A 21406-nucleotide genomic window follows, 5' to 3' on the forward strand; every position below is an offset into this window, starting at 1 on the left:
GCGGGCGAAAGCTAGTCATCTATAAAACGATTGCCAGTTACTACTGCGATTCTCGCACATTGGTCACGAGCTGGCGAATAATCGCAGACTTGATTGCGACCACCGACCACGATGCTCTACTTTTAGCCAACTGTTGTTACAACGATACACTTGTGCATATAATGCAAATTGCAAAAGTAAACAAGTTTATAGTATGTTGAATACTTTTGTATTATTTCCATATATCTATGATTTTGCAACGTGTATTTTCGATCCGTTTGAATATAAAAATATTTTAACATAGTTATTTTTTTTTATAATATTAGGTGGCAAACGAGCGAGCGACCACCTAAATCCGCCGAAATGGCGAAGCGACCGCTGCCCATAGACATCCGCAATTGCAGATGCGTTGCCTACCCTAAATCGACGGAGGAGGAGACGCACATAAAGAGGATATTTCCCCGTCCTATGCGCCTCCTCCACCGTCAAATCCACTTTCCCATCCAATCCTTTTCTTATAACAAAAGAGTGGAACGGGAAAGGGACTTGAAATTGGATCTCCGGCACCACACTCATCAGACGAAACGCGGAATTACACCCACTTCACGCCTGTGTGGTCGTGGTATTGCACACACACACACACACACACATTTAAAATAATGAAAGTTGTTCTAACTAATTCTTTCAAACTGTACCTATGAATGTCCTAAATAAGTTGTGAAAGAAAGCTCGATATGCAATGGTACTTTGCTACTGCATGAAGTTATTTAAAAGCTGTAACAGCTTTTGAATTGGATAGGATTTCACAATTTTTTTAAATGACAATTATTGACATAAACAAGAGTCAAGGTACACATCCAAGGTTTGGATCTGTAACGAAAAAGTAACAAAAATGCAGTTTATCAGCATTTTTTAAATTTAATCTACGTCGAATCGTATTCAAAAGAAACACGCAAAAGGTGTTAATTTGCTTAATTAACCTTGTTTTGTATTATTCTTTGTTAAGATCGACCTTTATTAAGAGAACTATAAAAACAACTTGAGTAATAAATAAATGTTTTAAACATTTAAATAAGGTTAATTTTAATGAAAATTATAAGTATACATTAATAAATTATTAACTCGCGTATCTTTTATCTATACACTAGCTGTTTCCGTGCGACTACATCCACATGAAATTATGAAAATTTTATTTTATTGTTTACATTTGTCAAATTATCAATAGCAAATGTCAAAATGACATGACATGACAAATCTTGGCAATCTTGCTTCTTTGATGTTGGCAGCAACTTATGGTCTCTTTCCCACATTAGTGTTTTTATTCACAATATTTACCCCCTAAGTTCAATTGCGTGAAAACATATAGCCTAAAGCGTAACGTAATGTAGGGCTTCTTATTAAAAAAAGAATTGTTCAAAAATATGCTGTAATTGCTGACATCTTAGGCAACAAAGAAGTGTGTTTACGCTTTATTATAATAGCATAGATATAATAAAATTGGAGTATCTGTAATATCAAAAAAAAAAACCAGATTTCTCTGAAATAAAAAAATTGCGTGTCTCTGTAAAGCGAGCAATAAAAAAATCTGTCTCTGTCTTTCTATCCGTAAGCCGCGTATGCTCCGGGTAATCTCCGAAACGACTGGGCCGATTTCGACTTTTACTGAACGGTAGGTGACATAGACGGACATAATATAGGTTATTGAAAGTCGCGGGAAACAGTTAATACATTAATAAATTATTAACTTACACGTTCTTACGTGTTTTGATTTATTTTATAACAAATTGAAGTTATTGCGTAACGCTAACGCGCGAATTACAAAGAAACATGTCAAATAAACCTGCCTACATAACATTTTGTAATATATGGATTCATTATCTTGCATAAATAGTTAAAATTGCGACATACATAATGCACTTAAGTAGAATAACATTTATACACGTAATGAAGTAAAGTGGAGCAGTATTTGTGTACTATTCAAATTTTGCAGTTACGCTTATCTATGAATATTTTAAATTCAAGTGTGATTGCACAGTACACTTAACTTTTGGCACTACACTATTCGGTAATTAAACATACACTAATATAAACAATAACGTGTAATCTATGAGGTCATGAATACTAAAAAAAGTAGGTAACCAAGAAATTAAGGCATTGTTGTCATCCCTAACCAAAATTATTAATTGTTGTTAAGACTAATTAACATTTATATAGTTAACTAGTTTTCGCCCTCAATTCCATTCACGGGGATTTATCAAAAAATCCGTTTAGCCGTGTTAGACATACGTGTTAAACATCCATCCAAACTCTCGCATTTGTATTAGTAACATGAGTGATATATCTATTTTACATTCTCTATGGCAGATAACCGGAGGCCCAATTTTAGTCCCTTTCCCGTCCCACTTTTTCTTTAAGAGAAGGATGGATGGAAAAGTGGATTTGACGGTGGAGGAGTCGCATAGCATGGGGAAATATCCTCCTTATGTGATCCTCCTTCGTCGATTAAGGGTAGACAACGAATCTGCAATTGCGGATGTCTATGGGCAGCGGTCGCTTCGCCATTTTGGCAGATTTAGGTGGCCGCTTGCTCGTTTGCCATCTTTGTATAAAAAAAATAACTCTATGACCCAAATGGTCAATACCAAATATTGCAGGAGACCCACGGTAAAAGTGATTAAAAAATATTATGTTTCGAACTCAAAACAAATGAGAAGCGACAATATTAAGTTTGCAAACAAAAGTCATTGGCGGTGGGAAGTGTACAACAATGAACTTTAAGTCAAACACAATTATTATGATTATATCATTATTACAGAGTCAGAAGGTTGTGACAACAATAAGGTTTTACGGGGTCGAACAAGGCAACAATGGACGATGTCATAACTTGTCACTAAGATTTTAAATACATGTTACTGATTGTAAATGAGAATGGTTCGATGGATGAATGCTTTTTAGAGTGTGTAGGCAGCGTAACCTGCTGTAGAGATCTCGATGAACACAGGTGTTAAGTTAGTCTGGAGGAACACATAGGATACTTTCTATGTTTTTTAATTCCTCGCCGACGGAGTCGCAGGCGAAAATTTAGTCTTTGATATAGTTAACAAACTTCGTGTGTTGCAAAATTCAATTAAAAGAATATTTCTAGAATTTTTCTAAATTAAAATTTAGTAATTTAACTATAAACAATATGCATTTTATAACTACGCTAAAGTCATTGGGATCTAAAGATACAATTAAGAACAATATCAATAATTGCTCTCCACTAGCACTTTATTACACAAGATAGATAATACCATGTATTAATACAAGTTTTAACAGTGGAAACAAAATGACGTGTGGTCTGTGATTGTGCGAACATCAATATTCTTGCCGGTCGAGCGCGTCTTGCAGGACTGAAAATAGTTGGTAGTCGGTGGACCGTCAACTGACCAATACGAAAACAATGACCTCGTACAAATCGATAATTAGAATCGATAATTTTTGTCTATAAATTAAATATTAAGTTTTGTGACGGACTATCCATGTTTGTTTACAATAAATCGGTGACTACAGCAAAAAAAGATGTTTTTTGAGCTTAGTTTGGAATAACACATAGATTAATACGTTTTTATTTAGTCGTCGTCGAGTCGCGGGCGACAGCAGTTAGGTAAAATTATTGATATATTAACAAGATATTTATTTTCTGATCAAGAAAATGATACCCGCATTATTAACAAAAGTGTTGATTTCTTGTCTTGTCTCCTCAATGTTCTTGACTTACATCTGTACATTTGTTTCCCTTTTTCTATGTTTATTAATATTTACAAGAGAGAGACGATTACTTCGCTGTTAGAAAACGAGATTGGGTCGCAACATTCTCAGTGTAAACCGATATCCGAAGCTTTGCGATAGCTGATATAGATTGCTGTGGAAATCGGAGCACACTTGCATTACCATTTCACGGGGGTAGAGTTACTACGAACCATCTCGTATGCACCGTTTGACTTACGATTACAGTCATAGAAATAGTGAAGAATAGAGAAATTGCCAAATTAGCTATTGATTGCACGTTGGATTTAGTTAATTAAATACCTATTGTTCGTGACTTCGTCCTCGTGGTATTAAAAAATATAGCCTATGTTACTCATATAAAGTAGCTTTTTAATGTTGAATGTTTGAAATCGGTCCGGTTATTGACTATCTTTACTAATATAATAAAGCGTAAACACACATTACATTGTAGTGTAAGATATCAGCAATCACAGCATATTTTTAAATAATTCTTTCTTTAATGAACAGCCCTACACTTACGATACGCTTTAGTCTATATATTTTCACGCTATTAAACTTAGGGAGTAAATTAATTGATAAAAAAACTCTCATGTTGGTGGGACCATAAACTACAAGCTGTCAACATTAAGATAGCGAGGTTATTATGGTAGTGGTAATCTTGACATTTACAACTGAGAATTTGACAAATATAAACAATAATATTTTTTTTGTAATTTCATGCGGATGAAGCCGCACGGGAACAGTTAGTATTTCAATACATACAAAATAATATCTGTATTTGTTAACTATTGTATTCAAATCTTATACATAAAAATTAACGGTTCAGTGCCAAGTCATTTAAGATTTATCATAAATCTAGTTTTAATATTTATGTCTGCAGTGGATAAATTAATAATATGTTTTAAACATAACAGTAAACAATAAGATAATAAATTTAAAAGCAACTTAAACTAAACTTAAATACGATAATATTTATGTAACATTTATTTTTTTCCTTTAAAGTACCTTGTAACTTTATCACTCAATTTATTCGTTTATTTTTCAGCCTTGAGGCTGTATATTTATTTACGTTTCATGACCTCCAAAATTACCCCTCTCTTTTAGTAGCCGCTCAGTGCTCGGCCACGGTACACTGAACTTCAAAATTTGCTCTCAACCGACCAGCAACCTTCGTGTGTCGCTAAATTACACAAAACACAATGATATAAAGCGTCTAGATGCGATTTATTTCAAAGAATAAATCTATGATATAATTTTTAAGAAATAAATACATTATTGTTCTTGTAGAGACCTTTTAATGATATTCATCATCCTTTATACTAACACTAGCTGTTGCTCGCGACTTCGCCCGCATAAAAAAAAGTAAAAAGTGTTACCTATGTTACTCGCTGATAATATAGCTTTTTAAAGGTGCAAGAATATTTGAAATCGGTCCAGTAGTTTTTGAGTTATTTCAATACATACAAAAATACAAATCTTTTCTCTTTATAATATTAGTATAAATATAGATATAGATTATAATTGATAAACTTTGCATGATGGTTGCTAGGTGACAACAATCCAGATTATTATATTTTTAAGATCAAATAATATCCAATTAGGAAACCACACGACAAACTACTAATTTAACTACTTGTTAACGGATATGAAAGGTTCACTTCCATTCGCTTTATCACTAGGGTACAAATCATATGAGAAATAGGTCAAGTGTGCAGGGGTGTATCCACGTGTCAATTTCCTACGGGCTTGTCCTTTTTTATTGCTACAGCTACAAGCGCAAATGCTCCTGCTTTACGAGTTACACAGGAGTAGATAGAAATAAACACAAAAATATACTTTATGATATACTTGTAAGGTGCAATTTAGCTTATACGAAGGATCTTATATTTTTATTTAGCTGGTGTGACCAAAAAAGTTAATTAAACAATTTGCAATCACTTCGTTTATATTTAAATGTACTAATTTAGAGTATTGTTTAAACTGGACGCCTTGCAAGATTTTTTTTAAATTGCCGGTTTCTATAGTAAATTATTGTATTGCTCTAATCTTCTCTAGAAAAATCTTGTAAAATTAGTACTGAAAACATATTTTGTACATTTTAAATGTTATAATTATTTAAAACAACTATTTCTAGCACTAAATCTACACTATTATACAATATTAAAGCGTAAACACACACTTCTTCGTTGCCTAAGATGTCAGCAATTACACCATATTTTTGAATAATTCTTTTGTTAATAAAAGCCCTACACTTACGTCACGCTGTAGGCTATATATTTTCACGCCATTAAAATAAGAGAGTATATATTTTGGATAAAAACCCTAATGTGGGAAAAAGACCATAAGTTGCTGCCAACATCAAGGATGCCATGGTTTGTCATATTCATGTCATTTTGACATTTGCAATTGATAATTTGACACATGCAAACAATGAAATAAAATTTTCATAATTTTATGCGGATGAAGTCGCACGGGAACAGCTAGTTGTAATGAAAAACAATAAATTATTGTGCTTTCATGCAGAAATATGAAAGGAAGTATCAAATCACACTGAACTTACGCGGTGAAAATGAATGACCGGCGATTTCTTGTTTTTTTTTTCTTAAATAGCATGCAGTATACGATTTTAGAACGTCTAGACCTTTTAATTGCAGTCCGAGTCTCGGTGCTTTCAAACTATTTACAAATAGAAAAAGGCGCGAAACGTTCACATGATTCATTCGACGAGGATAAAGAAGTCATTCAGTGTTGCCATTTATCAAGATATCAAAGGAACGTTAAAAATGTTTTTGTATGGTTTATTCCAATTGTAATAATAGTTGTAAGTTTTTAAGGCTTAGGATATGTCAATTAAACATTTTTTTTTTGGATTCAAGTTTTAATAACTTTTTAGGTTAGATTAGGTTAGTAATATTTTTAAACTATACAATACAAAAGTATATAATGTATTTGATTTTAGCTATTGTCACGTCAAATACGCATTGATTGTAAAGATGGGAAAAATTATCTCATACTATTAATTTTTTTTTTATTTGACAGAATCAGTGTTACCCTACTTAATCGCCTAGACAATTTGCAACTAAAGTATGACTCACCCTAGGCGCATGGCCCAATGCACACGTTTTCGTTTTCCATTGCAACTAAAACTTGTACAAATCGAACGCAAACGTACAGGTTAAAGACCATATTGAACACGGTGACTCAAAACCAGTTTACTCGCTCGAAACCGCAAGCTTATGAATATATTGAACAACCTTTAAACAAGCCTGGTTATTAAGCATTACCTTATACGATACGCGCAAAATTTGCTTAATCCTAACATAACCTTTAACTTTTATAATCCTAAAAAACAACATGTGACAACAATTTCGAAGAAAATGGAATGTTATGTTTTTTTTTAATCTATAATTTAGTACTAATACTCAAAACATGAATTTAACACCAGGAAATAATGAAAATATGCAAAAATATATCACTCTAGTTTTCACCTGCGACTCAATCCGCGTAGAATTAAAAAAAAAACAAAAGTAAGTATCCCATGTGTTCTTCCAGACTATCCTCTACAAATGTGCCAAATTTCATCGAGATCCGTTTAGCCGTTTAGGCTACAAACTCTAACAAACATCCATCCATCTAAATTTTCGCATTTATCATATTAATTAGATTAATTAGTGCAGTATTTTTCATATATTACGTTTTTCAAACTTCCATTGAAATAAATTTGATGTTAAATATAAAATTAATGTATATACGTGTGATATAAATTAAATAATTACGTCCGCAAACCGGTTATTTATCAAGCTGGAGGAAAAAATAATAATAAAAGCTTCAATCGGAGTAACATTTTATTTTTAATTAAGCAATCTTTTTTTCATTTACAATCGTCCATCTTGTTTTACTGGCAAACTCTTTGCGGAAAAGCGTTGCGTTCATAACCGGTAAATTGAAAATAAAAACCTAACAGTGAGCGATGTATTATTTATAAGTTTTCTTTTCCTTGACTGGCTTTTATAAATTGTCCGAAGGTGTCATATATAAGATTCTGTTTTTTTTTACATTGGAAAGGGGAAATCGAGATCGGAGCTTGGGAAGGTCTTTTAATTTTAATATCAAGCTTAATATAGACTAGTTCTATATTTTTTACTTTTAAAAATAGAATAATTTATTAAGTTTGCCCACAAATTAAACAAAAAACTTAGTATGATATGCTATATCTGTAACATATTTCTACGAGATCTGTTAACCCGTTTTAGCAGTACATAGTATCAAATATCCATCCATCCAAACTTTAGCATCTACAATTTTAGTAAGATATTTTAATTATAAACAGTAAATAAGTGCCTTTGATCGTTTAATTTGAAAATCTTATTTTAATAATATAAACGCCAATATCTAGAGGGATGGATGTTTTTTTAGAATTTGTAACCTAAACAGCTGAACGAATCTCGATGATATTTGGTATAGATGTAGAACATGAGCGTCGGTAGCTCAGTGGTTTGAACACTTGACTTGTAATCTACAGGTCTTGGGTTCGAATCCCGCCCCCATGTACCAATGTGATTTTCGATTTTTCGAATTTTCATATGTACATAATTTACCCGACGTTCTTACGGTGAAGGAAAACATCGTGATGCAACCTGCACATATCGGCGAAGAAATTCAAAGATGTGTGTCAAGTCTACCAACCCGCACTTGGCCACCATGGTTGACTATGGCCTAGTCACCAATTATTAGGGTAGGCTCCGAGCCCCTCGGTGGGGACGTATAGTGAGCTGGTGATGTGTGTAGAACACATTTTTTTAAAATTCAACGGGGACGGAGTCGCGGGCGAAAGCTACTGATTTTTAGAAAACCTTCACCGTTTAAATGCAGAACAATCAAAATGTTCAGGTGAATAGGAGTTTGTGTTGTAACAAATCCGATGCAAAAGTTTTCTAATTACACAAAGCACTCGCAGCAAACAGCGACTGTGTCCGAGATACGAGAATGCAATGCAGGGATGTACTCGTTTGTTTAATGGAAGTACATGGTACAAACACCTGTACAAATTTATCATCTTTGTATTAGAGACAATGAAAGATTTATTATAACAAAACAGATGCAACAAATTAGATTACGATAAAATAGATTTAGGATTTAGTATCGTTATTTTGGATGCGGAAATGTTTTAGATAAAAAAAATGTTCATTTTCAATCTTATACAATTATTTGCTTCAGAATCACATCAAACTGCTTTAGAAGTTAAAATTTTGTACCATTAAATTCAATTAATATATATCCGATTTACTTGTGACCAAGTCCGCCCCTGTGTGATTGTGCAAACACGGCCGACCGGCGACCGGTTCCGAACATCTCCCACTTATTAAACCCGCAGCAAATCCGTAACGTACAATACACGAACGCTTTAAACCAAACACTTTCCAGTCGATTTACTTTTTATACGATACGTAGGAGTTACAAAATCGTATTACCAAAATGTCGCATCTTAAATACTTTTATCAGCATTAAGTGAGTATTACATTTAAGTATTAAGACCCGGAGATGTTATGTAAGTTAAAGTGTTTTTGCAATGACCGAAGAGTAAACGGATTTGCAAAATAAAATACACCAGACATACCCAGATGATTTAAAAAAAAACTATATTTTTTTATAAATTGAACCCAAAAGGTTGTGACGAGAATAAAAGGACAGTAACAGCATAATATTTTTCAGTGTCAAAGAAGAAATATTCACAGAAACGGGTGCGGGACGCCGGGAAATGGGGCACCCAGGCGCCATCTTTAGGGATTGACAGCCAATAGGCGTACTCCTATTAGTGGCGCCTAATAATTTTCAAAGTCGAGCGCCTAACATGGATAAGACGATATATCCTTGTTATGTAGAATCTTAAATATCACAAACATATATTTCTTCATAAGATGATGTCATTTAATCAAGAAAGGACACAATACTTATACACAAAAAGCTTGTCAGCACGAGTCATTTGAGCTGGCTAGTATCGTCTTACAGAGGACATCGCGTCACGGTAATAATTATACCGAGAAATATCGTATCAATTTATATTTTTTTATTGTAATTTAGTAATTATTCCGCGACTAAAGGCGGGTACACATGACAATAGATGGCTCACTTTGCTTGAACGATATAAGATTTTGTAACAACTTTGGGCATATAGGTACGGGGATACGATCTAAACATTTTACTGGAATGTTGGGAATACAGTAGCTGACACGTGACTGCAGCTGGCATGTCAGCTATTACTTCATTTTACGGGCATGTGTCCCACCATAATCTAACCCAATAACAGTGTCAGAAAAAACAAATGCTAAGCGACAAAAGGTTATATAGAAGGTAAAAGGTTGCGAGTGCGGAAGCTAGCCCGCCTACGTCATTAAAAACCTTAAACGATTTTCAAGCAATTTTCCTTGGTTTTGAACGTTGGCAAAATAACATATCGATCGCGAACAAAAAATCGTAATACTTTTTTTCCTTGTCTTAATTCCGATGCCTGAGAAAAATCTTTGTAAATTACAATATGTAATACTAGCTTTCGCCCGCTAATATGTCCGCGTATAATTAGAAAAAATAAAAGTGAGTAGCCTATGTGTTCTACCAGGCTATCCTCTACGTCTGTGCCAAATTTCATCGAGATCTATTGAGCCATTTAAGGTACAAAATCAAACAAACATCAAACCATCCATCTAAACTTTCACATTTATAATATTAGTAAGATAAGATAAGAAGTAAGATTAAAGTAGTAAAAAAAGTTTTTGTTTGGGTTTTAAGAAAGCTTTAATAAGTTGACACCAGCTTTTCCAAAGCTGCTTAACCTTGTTATTATTTTACTTGAACATTCTAATTTGAAATCTCTTCAATTGAATTATAATGCGATTGAAGCAATTTGTAGGAACATAGGAAAATAATATTTCTTCGTCTCGCTCAATCGGGTATTACAATTTTGTTGTACAAATATTATTTTAAAAATTATCGCATCTAGATAACAAATCTAAAGAAGAAACAAATCTATATTAGAATTGAATACACGTATATAGGTTAAGCTTTCAATGTTTCTCTCAAGGTCAAAAAGTCAAATGTTTGAATACGGTAAAAAGACATTTTTAAAATGTTCACCAACCTATTATTTTAACACTTAAAACATTTTATTACTCAATATCGACTAAGATAAGATAATAAAAAGGTGAAATCGACAACTAAACTATCTTAAAACAACATACATTGTGTTAATTGGTTGTGCTAAGAAACCACAGTTGTACGAGTACTTTGTTTCCGTTATATTAATATTCAGGTAGCGTCAACAACGCCAATACGCCATCCTCCCTCACTGTACAGACTCAACAAACTAAATCATAAACAAACAACGCAATTAGTTTCTGAACACATCCAACTTTATGGTTATCTTTTTCGTTATTTTTAATCTATGATTTTTTCATTAATTACTTTTTAGAGTAACAAAAAACAAGCGGCAACAATTAAAATTGTTAATGAATATGCAAATGATTAATGAACTATAAAAACAGATAATTTAAATATGAAACATTTACAAGAGAATTAAAAGAACTACCTGTTTACATCTAATTTCAATTTTTTTAAGAAATAAACTGTTTATTTAATGTATCCGTTGCAAGTAAAATAAATGTATTTAGTAGATTTTTAATTAACAGTAAACATTATAAACATAGATTATTTGCGTAAACATATATGAGGTTGAACAGATCTGTGTGCATCATGTAAGATAATTTAGCTACAAGAAGCAGACTGGATCCACCGTTATCCGTCTACAACAGTTTATAACAGATTTGAATTGTATAACCGAACACATCTATTCTAACGTAGAACATAATTATCAAAGGAAAATTTAGATAGAATTAATCGATTTAAAGTAAGAGATTAAATTCATATCTTATAGTTACCAAGTTACTAAAAAAATACTGGTAATTCTTAGAACAAGCGCACACGTATGACTATCACAAATTGTTGTGCGATTGTCGATTGTTTCGCAGCTAATTCAACTGTTTAGTTGCACAACTAAAATTCGAATAGTGGCACAAGCATATAAGCTAATAGGAATCAAAGTGCGACTAAATAGTTGTGCGATAGTTTAGTAAAAGGTTTGCGCGCTCTTAAAGTAAAATTTCATTTGCCATCTAATAGTTTGTATATTCCTCAGATATTATCAATAACACCTAATTTTTATTGTCTAAAAAGTTCGAAATATAAGTCGCGAGATGCAATGCAAGAATTTTTCCTGTGTCCTCACTTGAGAATAAATATTATCATCCATCCCACCTTTTAGTCCCACTATCACCAATAACAGATGGAACAGTTATGAAAGAAAATAAGTTCCGACCGTCCCCTCGTCGCAAAATGTGGGACGGATGAAACTTTTTATTCTCATCTGTTCCCGCGTGGGGACAGAGCGGGGTGACGGTTGGGTTTAATCCCAAGACGCGAAGCTTACGTGAGTGCAAACGTCAGACATTGGCAATGATCGTAACTTAGGTCAGGTGTCAAACGGCTGAGTCAGACGACGTGACGAGAATATCTTGTACCTAAGTATGGACTAAGCTAGCGTACATTAAACTTAGTAGAGTGAACAATGATTGCTTGCAGTTTTAATTTAAAAAATGTAAAGCAAGCATGCTTTATTGTTTTGTTAGTTAAATGCGATTATAGTATATGTACAATTAAATTTTACTGTCTTATTCAGTGTTGCTTAATGGTCGCTCAAAGGCCAATTACTTTAACAAAAAACGGATTTTATTGTATAGTATTTGTAGCTGATATAAAATGTTGAAGAAAGAGTTAAAAAAAAAAAAGACAGAGGATTTGATAACCTCCTTCTTGTGAGAAGTCTGTTATGTTTTACTAAGAATCACAAAAACATGTTCAATTTTATTCAATGTACGCAGATGTGACGTAAGCATTACTTGAAGTAAGATTGGCAAGTAGTCAACAGCGCAATAACATTTATTAAGTAATCGTTTTGACATACATAACTTACAGTGCTATTTTTGGATCCATACTACTAAGTTAGGGAATCTAAGGAATTTTTAAAAATAACAAAACACACTTAAAAGTCATGGTTAACTCTGACTCTTCTACTAATATTGTCGTCCTTTACATTCTCTTTGACTAAACAGAGACAAATAGATATGTTAATATAGGTGCTTTAACAGTGGAAGCCGACAGTAACGTAAACAGAAAGATATTATGTTTGTCAGTCACTTAGACAGAAAGTGTCAAGACCTCAGGGTCAGTTGGAAGGTCGTTTTGTCTTGAAAAAATCTAGAGTACAAGGATCTTTAAAATTCTAAACTCCTGTCCCACCAATTTGCAAATTGTCTGATAACGATCCAACGTGTAAAATATGTGATGGAAATAACGGTTTCTGTTACCTTACAGTGACGTCATTTTTAAGCTATTAGAGCCTCTATCAGCGAGTGGTGGGACAATGCCTAAATAATATAAACGCGTTTTAGATGGATATTTGTTAACTCCAAAACGGCTAAACGTAAAGACTATTGCCCGGTAAAGCTTATACTACTTATAATTCTACGCGGACGAAGTCCTAAGGCAAAAGCTAGTAATATTCTACACTTACTATATTCTTTCATCAACGTGGAAGTGTTGCTGAATTCGATAATGTTTTAACTAGGTTTTAATAACAGATTAAGGTTTTAAGTGACGATAAATGTAGTTGGACCAAATGATATTAACATTAATGGGACCGCCTAGAGCAATCGTTTAAGTCTGTAAATTAATTTGTCGCCTTATCGCTTCTAATTGGATGTTAGATTGTTTCCCAACTCTGAGAGGACGGCTGTCATAGACAAAGTTACATAACAATCGCTAATTAAGACTTTAATTCTTATTCTTTTAATCCGATTTGTAAATACTCGAATTAAATTTAAAAACCGATGAAACTTAGTAAAAACAAATTTTATGAAAATAACTGTCATGATTCTGAGACCGCGTACATATTCACCTTGCGTTTATTTTTCAGACAGGTGGATAGAATTGAGCAAAAAGGTGTTACTTTTGAAATTTTATTGTAAAAAAAACCAGTCCGTGAACAAATCGCTTTACAGCGAGCTCCTTTTTTGCATAACCTGACCGAAAACACTTAAGTTTTTCTTACATAATTATTTCTTAAGTGTTTTAAAATGTAATTTACTAAATTATTTTACTTTAGGTAATTTAGTTCTTATAGTATACAGATAATAATCCAGCTTATATGTGACCCAATCTATACTTCTATACTAATATAATAAAGCGTAAACACAACTTTGTGGCGTAGGATGTCAGTAATCACAGCACATTTTTGAATAATTCTTTATTTAATTAAAAGCCCTATCCTAACGATACGCTTTAGGCGATATATTTTCACGCTATTAAACTTGGAAGATAAATAAATCGGTAAAAAACCTTCAAGTGGGAAAGGGACCATAAACTACTAGCTGCCAACATCAAGGAAGCAAGGTTGTCATGGTTTGTCATCATGACATGTCATTTTGACATTTGCAATTTAACAAATGAAAACAATAAAATATTCTTTTCATAATTTTATGCGGATGAAGTCGCACGGGAACAGTTAGTCTGTAATAAACGGTATGTTGTTACTAAATACGCAATGAACATTTTTTAGCAAATCATAAACAAGTTGTGATCAATCAATATTTAGGGATGGTTAATGCTCAAAGATATTTTACCAATGTACACAAAACAAGGAACTGGAGTTCTGTTTTTGCGTATTAAGGGAGGGGGGAACGCCTTAAAAATATATAGCCTGCCTTCTGGGGAAGACAGCGTTTTGTGGATTGAAGACCATTCAAACCGTCTTAGTGGCCAATCCCGAGTGCAATAGGAGACGGTTCCGGGATCTCCGATGGACGTAAAACTTTTTGGCGAATTTTTAAACAAATTGACATAATAGGAAGCTGGGGAAAAATGTTCTTTTAACAACTTTTAGCGAAAAACAAAGGAAAATTTATCTCATTTAAAAAAAATAAACATAAAATTGATAAATCGTTTTAAAGCGGAGTTCGATCAAATTTTCTTATCATTCACATCTATAAGCTTCGTAAATTTTAAGTCGTCGAATTTAATATTAAAAACAAAATTAATTAATAAACAAGATTTAGAGCATAACTTAGCTTCGAAATTCATTTTATAATTTTGCAAATTAATTTCAAATTGCAATTTGCTCAAAGCTAATTAGAACGACTTGCTTTGTAATTTGACACTTTTACTGCACAGATAAGCTACACTCAGAGAGCACGAATATTTTTTTTTTACACGGACTGATGCCTTACTCTTTCGTATAAAAATGTGTACTATAAAAATATTTATTATGTTCTACAAATATAAACAAGGTTGTTGCAATTAAACTTAAGTGATACAACTCAATAAACTGAAACACTATACCGCCGCCCGACTTCACTCGCCTTTCGAATTAAAGCCTCAAGGCTGTATTAACTTACGATATCAAATTAAAACTTAATACTCACAGAAGGAAAATCCAAATACCAAGTTTAAGTTAATTCACTTCACGTTATTGAAAGAGTGAAACAAAAACGATTTTATGTTTTTATCGTCACTATTTTCGTTAGCGTATACATGCGTACTCGACTGAGTTCCGAGGAGGACTGAGGCGCCCTCTCGCGCGAGGAGAGGGGCTGACCCTCTATACCGCGATACGGCACGCGTGATTAACTTAGATTTTATATGCATTACTCGTATTCAGAGATCCCTGACAGAGAGTATATAAACTTCCTCCATTTTAGTTTATAGTCTATAGTAATATAATAAAGCGTAAACACACACTAATTTGTGGCGTAAGATGTCAGCAATCATAGCATATTTTTGACTAATCTTTCGTTTTGCTTTAGGCTATATATTTTCACGCTATTAAACTTAGGGAATAAATAATTTGGTTAAAAACCATAAGGGACCATAAGCTACATGCTGCCAACATCAAGAAAGTAAGATTACCATGGTTTGTCATCATGTCATTTCATTTTGACATTTGCAATTGATAATTTGACAAATGTAATAAAAGTTTCCTTATTTCATGCGGGTGAAGCCGCACGGGAACAGCTAGTAACCTAAAACATAAAAAACTAGCATTAGTCAAAAGATATTGACTAATTTTAGTGACTAATCCCACAAGTAATAAGTCTGTAAGATTTATTTTATGAATCATGGAAAGCCCAGCTGAAATAAGGACAATCAACATTTTAGATTTTGAGTACTTGAAAGAAAAAAAAAACAATTTGAGAAATCAAAGAGTTTTATTGCCGGTTTCCTAATGTAGTCTTATTAAGAGTTAACTAACCATTAAAACTCTGAGTGGCAGTTAGCATTAAGGATTACTTTTATGAATCGTATTCAAGATGAACTTTCCATATTTTAACCAAAAAACAAGTTATCGCTTGAACGTGCCTATTTCTTATTAAAAATAACTAGTTTTTAATAATTGTTATCATAATGATTCATTGTTTAAAATATGTTACTGTAAAGCCTATTGTAGACAGTTGTGCAAGTGTTATCTTAGCATACCAACAAAAGAACTGAGAATAGGTTAATACGCACAAAAAGGGTTCAGTAAGTCTAATTAAAAAAACTAAAGCTTCTTTTTCACTGCTTAATACTTGCGGAAAACCATGTGTTTTATTCATACAGAAAGAAAGGGATAACTATATTTTTTGCAAATCTTTCAGAAGAAAAACCTTAGTGTAAATTGAGGTATGGGACCATCGGGCGTATCTTCGATTTAATTATATTCTGGTTTGTTTAAAAGATTAATCATGGTACAGTTCATGTTTCAACACGGATTGACTACAATCAGTTTACTAAACTTCCCCACTGAGGGTCTCGGAGTCTACTCTGAGTTAGGGATGCCTGATATGTGCTGGTTGCATCATGATATTTTTCTTCACTGTAAACGTCGAAAAATGTATATTTGAAAAAAGAAAACATATTAATAATCGGCGGGGATCGATTATCGAAATGTAAAAGCACAAGCTTTTATTGGTTTTAGTTTAATTACACCCTATTTCGGATAACATAACCTAAATAATAATAGCTATCTGAAACTAAATAAATACAAATCGAACATAATTATCTAAATAACATACGGAACCTAAACACGTATCGTAACATTCGTGTTAACATCTGAAGTTTCGTTTATTTTTAGTTTTCACGTTCAATGGCACACAGACGCGGCCTATCAGTAACACAATTTTTAAAGCTTACGACATTCTAGGGGAGAGAATAAAAAAAAAGACGGAGAGACAAAGATTAAGAGCGACTTTAAGAAGACAAGATAAGGCGTATGGCAAAAAGTAACTAGTGCGTTATTTTTTTTTGGAAAATGTAACTTATTTTATCTATTACTGTATTGTCTACTTTTGTATGCATTAAAAATATAAAATACTAGCATTCACCCGCGACTCCGTCCTCGTGGAATTAAATAAAAACAAAAGTAAGTCTTGTGTTCTTCCAGACTCTCATCTATCCATCGAGATCCGTTCAGCAGTTAAACCTCTAACAAACATCCATCCATTTAAACATTCGCATTTATAATATAAGTATGATAAAAAGCTGCCAAATATCCTTTCACCTACAAAAATGTGTTCTAATCACTAATCTAAGTAATTTCTAGCAATGTACATTATGAAGCCTTGGCAATTACACGGCGCCATTTTGAAAGAATGCCACTTGCTATTAATCCCATTTCTATCTAAACCTAAGCATCTCGATAATGTGTATAGAATAACAAGCTATTGCTCGCGATTTCTTTCGAGGAAATTAAAAAATATATAGTCTATATCACTCACAGATAAATTACCTTTTTAATAATGAAAGAATTTTTAAAATAGGCGTAGTAGTTTTTGCGTTAATCACATACAAAAATACAAATCTTTCCACTTAATATCTATACTATTATAATAAAGCGTAAACACATACTTCTTTGTTGCCCAATATGTCAGCAATTACAGCATATTTTTGAATAATTCTTTTTTTAATAAAGAGCCCTGCACTTACGTCACGCTTTAGACTATGTATTTTCACGCCATTAAACTTCATTAGTCAGAAAGTTTTTTTCGCAGTAATACACGCGCGGCGGTCGTAGTGCTGTGCACAGATGCATTACGTGATTGCTGCAGAGCCCGCGGCTGTCTCGGGATTAGATTGAACACTACAAAAGCTATAAAAGTGGAACCTATTTCCTAGATCCTTGCGAGTTTATGGTGTTAAACCAACGACTTTTCCGAAATAACCCATTATTTTCTATCGTTACATTATAGTATTTTTGAAGATGACTTAAGTATATCTTACCTATGTTATAATTGAGACAGTTTAGATTGATGAATGTTTGGTAGAGTTTGTAGCCTAAACGGCTGAACGAATTCGGATAAAATTTGGCAAAGAAGCAGGGGATAGTTTTGAAGAACACATAGGATACTTACTTTTGTTTTTTTTATTCCACGAAGACATAGTCGACAGTTAGTTAAAAACAATACAAACGAATTGAGTAGTTACCTCCTTCTTTTGGTAAGTCGGTCAATAATAGAAACACTCGTCTATTATTAGAATATAACAATTTAAACAGTAAAAGTAAACAATAAAAATATTGTAATTAATAATTTATTTAGTAATACCTCTTAACCAGATCAGTCAGTGACAGAGTCAAGTGTGACCTTGTCCGGCCAAGTTTGGGCGCAGCGAATGCTTTCGTTACATCTTCGCGCTCGAATCGTCTTGTTATGGGACGTTTACGATGGCTACGATTATTTTATATTGACTTGAGAAAAGTAGAACTACAAGATTTTATTTAACTATTAGAATAAATAGCTATAAATGCAATAATGTGAACCTCCAATTTTTGTCCTTCCTTTTTTTTTGGTATCGGGAAGGAAATCCATTTCGTCTTCCTATTGCCTCCTATTTGATCTGAATTTACCAGCCATAAATCGAGTATCATTAATCTGAAATTACTTAAATACGTGAAATATTAAATTCGCATCTAATTTCTAACAAAGTTTCAGAGAGGAAGGCTTTACCGGACGGAAAGCTTCTGTCGGTAACGAAGCCGATAATGGCCAAAGTTCGCCTGTGCACAATCCGCTCTGCCCGGGGATGTTAAGCTTCTAAAATAACCTCCAACTAATACAAGGAATTTAAAAGTTCCTTTAACGATATTATTTTTAAAAATGTTTAGTGTTTAAAATATTTGATGTCATTTCTATTTTAGTTTAAGTCTCCAACTGACTCTTTAATTGTCCTTCAAAAAAAATGTTGTTTTAGTTATTTTGTCAGTGAAAACTGACGGTTAGACGTAGAGGATAGTCTGGAGGAACACACACACAACACAGGCTTACATTTGTTTTTTTTTTTAACTCCACGCGGCCGGAGTCGGGGCCAAAGCTCATACATAAGTACACATACCCGTAAGTACACAAAGCTTTCATGCAAAATACCTATTAAATGAACTTCATTAATATGGTACTAAATTAATTCCACACCCCATTATTCGTACGCCCTATTTCGCGTGTAATTTTATCATATAATTGGTTTTAATTAACAAAATTAATTAAATTTTGTATTACGTACGTATGCCCCTTTTGTGAAGCTGACATTTTCGTTTCTCTAGAAATAAAACAAACTTGTATACATTTGTAGAACACAGCTATTATATTTTGTTTCTTTTTTTTTTCTAATTTATTTTACTCAATTTACTAAAGATATGAAATTTCTTTGATAACTTAAACATCTTAGTTTATTTTAGTCCAATCTCACAATGCAATATTGACTAAAGACATACTTTGTTGTCCTTGCCACCCCTGAAATTAAAATTCCTTAACTATTGCTGTTATAAATTGAACTTTAACTTATAGTGATAAGGTACAAATTGCAATACCTTTTAGTGAATAATGCGATACGGGAATGCTAATGTGGGGTGATAAAGAAAAATGTCAACATTAGTATGAATTTCGGCACACCCCTAGTATCCGGTGTCGAGACACCCCTGTCTATCGTATGCAGCAGTTTGCTTGCAATAAAAATTATTCTATTATTATTTTTACGAAAGGATAAACAGAAAATGACTGAAAAAAAGCCTGCAGTAAGTTACTCTGACTGAATGAGATGATTTGCCTCCAATTAAAAAAAAACAATAGTCATTATATTATAGTAGTTATTATTTACGTTACCGCGCATTTCTACAGCCTAAATTTACATAAAACAAAACCGATATCCAAACAAAACACACTAAAAAGTAACAAAATGATTCCTTGAAAATAGTAAACCTCCCTTATTGTAGCTGTTATGTCCATATTGTACAATTATTATTACGTTGATGTCGGTGTCAGCCGAGGTATGCAGTGATATATCTACGTAAGGCTTTCTACATTTTTACCATAACAATTGACAATTGAAAGTATAGTAACGTTTAAGTAATGAATCTACATTGAAATCCTTCTTGTGGGAAGTCGGTCAAAAACATACAGAACTTCCAAAATGTTATATGTCTTAGAAAATAAATTAACAATGTTACTATGTAATTTAATGAAACTTTTTAAACTCTTCGGTACAATGTCTTTTGTCTTTTAACAAATACATCGAAGTCGCAGTTAACAAATCGTTTTCCGCAGACGTCAGACGGTTTTACGATCCCCGGCGTTTAGGGTCGGCTGTTAAATCGATTTTAACTCAATTAAGGGGAACGGAATCGAACATAAAATTGTAAGGGACACTGAATTCATTGTAATTTACTCTATTAAATTAAATGTAATGATGTTTTGTAACAAATGCAGTAACAAGGGTACATTATGTAACCCTTCAAACGCCGCAAGTTATTCCCGCCTTTTTTCCAAATCACAAAACATAAAATTAGAAATTGCTCAAACTTGTCATATGTGGTCAATTGTTTATTTATAAAAACTCCGTAAAAATATTCAATTATAACAATAAATGGTCTTCTGTACAAATCTATACTAATATAATAATGCGTAAACACACACTTCTTTGTTGCCTAAGATGTCAATCACAGCATATTTTCGTATAACACTTTTTTTAATAAAAACCCTACACTTACGTCACGTTTTAGGCTATATATTTTCACGCTGTTAAACTGAGAGGTAAATATTTTGGATAAAGACCCTAATCTGGGAAAGAGACCATAAGTTGTTGCCAACGACAAGGAAGCAAGGTTGCCATGGTTTGTCATGTCATGTCATTTTGACATTTGCAATTGATAATTTGACAAATGTGAACAATAAAATTTAAAATTTTATAATTTCACGCGGATGAAGTCGCACGGGAACAGCAAGTGTTATAATAAGGAAAGATTTGTATTTTTATATTTAGTGAAATAACACAATAACTACTAAACCGATTTCAAAAATTCTTGCACCATTAAAAAGCTATGTTATCACTGCGTAACATAAGGCTACATTTTTGACCGACTTCCCAAAAGAAGGAGGTACTCAATTCGTCTGTATGTTTTTTTTTTTATTTTTTTTTTATGTGTGTTACGGCATTACTCCGCCGTTAGTGGACCGATTTTGATAATTCATTTTTTATCCGAAAGGTAATGCTTGCAGGTGGGTCCCATTTTTTTGTTTGATTTTTG

General features: G+C 32.9%; 1 protein-coding gene across 1 annotated transcript in view; it reads right to left on the reverse strand.

Annotated features, from left to right (window-relative positions):
• Positions 1-15426, reverse strand: part of LOC106101755 — a 40935-nt gene extending 25509 nt beyond the window's left edge. The window contains exon 1 of the mRNA XM_013281089.1: positions 15279-15426. The gene's annotated coding sequence lies outside the window, so the exon portion shown is untranslated. The remainder of the gene's footprint in view (positions 1-15278) is intronic.
• Between the last annotated feature and the right edge of the window lie 5980 nt (positions 15427-21406).

Source organism: Papilio polytes, unplaced genomic scaffold, assembly GCF_000836215.1.
Source record: "Papilio polytes unplaced genomic scaffold, Ppol_1.0 DF824303.1, whole genome shotgun sequence".
NCBI classification, from domain to species: domain Eukaryota; kingdom Metazoa; phylum Arthropoda; class Insecta; order Lepidoptera; family Papilionidae; genus Papilio; species Papilio polytes.